Here is a 4,670-nt window from a genome sequence, read left to right on the forward strand (position 1 = left end):
TGTCTCTTTTTGAATTATGGTTTTCTCAGGGTATATGCCCAGTAGTGGGATTGCTGGGTCATATGGTACTCCTATTTTTAGTTTCTTAAGGAACCTCCATACTGTTCTCCATAGTGACTGTATCAATTTACATTCCCACCAACAGTGCAAGAAGGTTTCCTTTTCTCCACACCCTCTCCAGCATTTACTGTTTGTAGATTTTTTGATGATGGCCATTTTGACCTGTGGGAGGTGATACCTCATTGTAGTTTATTTATTTATTTATTTATTTATTTTTTAAAAAGATTTATTGATTGATTGATTGATTGCTATGTTGGGTCTTCGTTTCCGTGCCAGGGCCCTCTCCAGTTGTGACAAGTGGGGGCCACTCTTCATCGTGGTGCGCGGGCCTCTCACCGTCGCGGCCTCTCCCGCTGTGGAGCACAGGCTCCAGACACGCAGGCTCAGCAGTTGTGGCTCACGGGCCCAGTTGCTCCGCGGCACGCGGGATCCTCCCAGACCAGGGCTCAAACCCGTGTCCCCTGCATTGGCAGGCAGACTCTCAACCACTGCACCACCAGGGAAGCCCCCTCATTGTAGTTTTGATTTGCATTTCTCTAATGATTAGTGATGTTGAGCATCCTTTCATGTGTTTGTTGGCAATCTGTATATCTTCTATGGAGAAATGTCTGTTTAGGTCTTTAGGCCCATTTTTGTTTTTGTTTTAGCAAAAAAACCTTATATTTCCCCCCACATTCCAGCTCTCCACTTTTTGTAACATCTCTTCCAACTCAGAATCAAGGCCCAAGAAGTTGATTCACACCTGAGAACGAGAAAGGAACTAGGTCAGTGCCCTCAGAACCAGGTTCTAGACCAGTGGGACTCCTGGCGCGGGTCGAAGCACACAGCAGTGAGACAACAGAGAGGGCCATAGAAGAGGAGGAGGAAGGAGCCTAAAACCAGCAGCCTAGAGTCACACAGAGCCAGCTCCTCGGAGGTGGGCAACTTGGGGAGCACAAGGCCCTCGTGGCTCCAGACGCTGACACACTCCTCAGCCATCCTAGGTTTCAGGGTGGCATTTCCTGCTCCCTCCTCTGAGCAGGACATGGGTGGCTGGCTGGAGGGGAGGATTCCTGGAGCAGCACTAAAATACAGGCAGGTTCCTGGGGTCCTTTCTGTGGTCACCTTGGCTGTAATGAGGACCAGCTCTCCTGCAGAAGGTCCTTTCAATCCCATCCGACGACCCTGGACATGGGCTTGGAATGTCTGGGTCTTGTCCTGTCTGGACCATCTCCAAAGTTCAAGGTGGTCAGTAAGCCAGCGACATGAGACCCATGCCACTTCCCTGTGACTGTCCCATTCACAGAGCACAGGGTCAGCAGGCCAAAAGATCAGGAAGGACATCCTAAGGGATGTCAGGGCTGCACAGGCCAGTCTTATGGGTGGGGAGGAAGCCAGCAAGGCCCAGGCCATAAAGGCCAAGAAGCAGCAGGATCAGAGGGACACAGACCAGAGGTGGGTGGGGGGCCAGGCAGAGATGCATGTTGTGCCCTGCCTGGCAGCTGCCCATGGGGAGCAGAGGGGTCTGGGCTGCCAGGGAAAGCCTCTCACAGCCTCTGCCCATTTTTGGATTGGTTGTTTTTTTGATATTGAGCTGCTTGTATATTTTGGAGATTAATCCTTTGGCAGTTGCTTTGTTTTCAAATATTTTCTCCCACTCTGAGCATTGTCTTTTCGTCTTGTTTATGATTTCCTTTGCTGTGCAAAAGCTTTTAAGTTTCGTTAGGTCCCATTTGTTTATTTTTCTTTCTATTTCTATTTCTTTAGGAGGTGGGTCAAAACGGATCTTGTTGTGATTTATGTCATGAAGTGTTCTGCCTATGTTTTTCTCTAAGAGTTTTATAGTGTCTGCTTTTACATTTAGGCCTTTAATCCATTTTGAGTTTATTTTCCTGTATGGTGTTAGGAAGTGTCCTAATTTCATTCTTTTACACGTACCTGTCCAGTTTTCCCAGCACCACTTGTTGAAGAAGCTTTTTCTCCATTGTATATTCTTGCCTCCTTTATCAAAGATAAGGTGACCATATGTGCGTGGGTTTATCTCTGGGCTTTCTATCCTGTTCCATTGATCTATATTTCTGTTTTTGTGCCAGTACCATACTGTCCTGATTACTGTAGCTTTGTAGTATAGTCTGAAGTCAGGGAGCCTGATTCCTCCAGCTCCGTTTTTCTTCCTTAAGATTGCTTTGGCTATTCGGGGCCTTTTGTGTTTCCATACGAATTGTGAATTTTTTTTTTTTTTTTTTTTTTTTAGCTGTGTTGGGTCTTCGTTTCTGTGCAAGGGCTTTCTCTAGTTGTGGCAAGCGGGGGCCACTCTTCATCACGGTGTGCGGGCCTCTCACTATCGCGGCCTCTCTTGTTGCGGAGCACAGGCTCCAGACGCGCAGGCTCAGTAGTTGTGGCTCACGGGCCCAGTTGCTCCGTGGCATGTGGGATCTTCCCAGACCAGGGCTCGAACCCGTGTCCCCTGCATTAGCAGGCAGATTCTCAACCACTGCGCCACCAGGGAAGCCCGTGAAATTTTTTTGTTCTAGTTCTGTGAAAAATGCCACTGGTAGTTTGAAAGGTATTGCATTGAATTTGTAGATTGCTTTGGGTAGTATAGTCATTTTCACAATGTTGATTCCTCCAATCCAAGAACAGGATATATCTCTCCATCTGTTTGTATCATCTTTAATTTCTTTCATCAGTGTCTTATAGTTTTCTGCATACAGGTCTTTTGTCTCCTTAGGTAGGTTTATTCCTAGGTATTTTATTCTTTTTGTTGCAATGGTAAATGGGAGTGTTTCCTTAATTTCGCTTTCAGATTTTATGCTGTTAGTCTATAGGAATGCAAGAGATTTCTGTGCATTAATTTTGTATCCTGCTACTTTACCAAATTCATTGATTACATCTAGTAGTTTTCTGGTAGCATCCTTAGGATTCTCTATGTATAGTATCATGTCATCTGCAAACAGAGATAGTTTTACTTCTTTTCCAGTTTGGATTCCTTTTATTTCTTTTTCTTCTCTGATTACCATGGCTAGGACTTCCAAAACTATGTTGAATAATAGTATTGAGAGTGGGTAACCTCGCCAATTGATATTATGTGGGGCCAGGAGGTCCCTGGTGGTCCAGTGTCCTGATGTCGCCTCTCCCACCTCGGAGGCTCAGGCCTGACACCAGGCTGGCACACCAAGAGTCTGTCAGCCACTTGGCTTTTGGGAAGTCTGAGGTCTTCTGCCAGCATTCAGTACGTGTTCTGTAGGAGTTGTTCCACATGTAGATGTATTGTTGATGTATTTGTGGGGAGGAAGGTGATCTCCACGTGTTACTATTCTGCCATCTTTCCCCGGCTCCTACTATTACTTTTATAATGTTTTGAATCATTCTGTTCTTGGTTCTGGGCTTTTCTGTTGTTTTTTTTTTTGGTTGTTTTTGTTGTTTTATTATTGTTGTTATTTTTATTTTGTCTCTTAGGATCTTGTTTTTTGAACATATTTTTAATTTTTTATTTGTTTTTTAATATATTTTTATTTTTGCTTTGCTTTTCTGTTGTTCTGTGTTCTTTTCCCTTTTTCTCTCTTTTCTTCATTTTCCTTAATGTATTTTTTTATATTTCCATTTCTACATTGCATTCTGTTCTGTGTCCCCCCACTCCCTTTTTTGTTAAATCATTTTTGACAGTAGGTTTTTTTCTTTGCTTTATTCGTCAGTTGGCACTCTGCTTTGGTTTTGGTTTTTGTGTTTTTGTTAGTTTTCTTTTTTTGTTTATAATTTTTGAATTTTATTTTATTTATTTTTTTATACAGCAGGTTCTTATCAGTCATCAATTTTATACACATCAGTGTATACATGTCAATCTCAATCACCCAATTCATCACCCCTCCCCCACACCCCCCCATGGCTTTCCCCCCTTGGTGTCCATAAATTCGTTCTCCACATCTGTGTGTCAATTTCTGCCCTGCAAACTGGTTCATCTGTACCATTTTTCTAGGTTCCACATATATGCATTAATATGTGATATTTGTTTTTCTCTTTCTGACTTACTTCACGCTGTATGACAGTCTCTAGATCCATCCACGTCTCAACAAATGACCCAATTTCGTTCCTTTTTATGGCTGAGTAATATTCCATTGTATATATGTACAACATGTACTTTATCCATTCGTCTGTTGATGGGCATTTAGGTTGCTTCCATGACCTGGCTATTGTAAACAGTGCTGCAATGAACATTGGGGTGCATGTGTCTTTTTGAATTGTGGTTTTCTCTGGGTATATGCCCAGTAGCAGGATTGCTGGATCATATGGTAATGCTATTTTTAGTTTTTTAAGGAACCTCCATACTGTTCTCCATAGTGCCTGTATCACTTTACATTCCCACCAACAGTGCAAGAGGGTTCCCTTTTCTCCACACCCTCTCCAGCATTCATTGTTTGTAGACTTTCTGATGAAGCCCATTCTAACTGGTGTGAGGTGATACCTCATTGTAGTTTTGATTTGCATTTCTCTAATAATTAGTGATGTTGAGCATCTTTTCATGTGCTTCTTGGCCATCTGTATGTCTTCTTTGGAGAAGTGTCTATTTAGGTCTTCTGCCCGTTTTTGTATTGGGTTGTTTGTTTTTTTAATATTGAGCTGCATGAGCTGTT

At 43.1% G+C, this 4,670-nt stretch overlaps 1 pseudogene; it reads right to left on the reverse strand.

Annotated features, from left to right (window-relative positions):
- Positions 1-755: 755 nt before the first annotated feature.
- LOC133097459 (insulin-like growth factor-binding protein 3 receptor) lies at positions 756-1,564 on the reverse strand (annotated as a pseudogene).
- Between the last annotated feature and the right edge of the window lie 3,106 nt (positions 1,565-4,670).

The sequence above is a fragment of the Eubalaena glacialis genome, chromosome 9 (assembly GCF_028564815.1).
Source record: "Eubalaena glacialis isolate mEubGla1 chromosome 9, mEubGla1.1.hap2.+ XY, whole genome shotgun sequence".
In the NCBI taxonomy this organism is placed as follows: Eukaryota; Metazoa; Chordata; class Mammalia; order Artiodactyla; family Balaenidae; genus Eubalaena; species Eubalaena glacialis.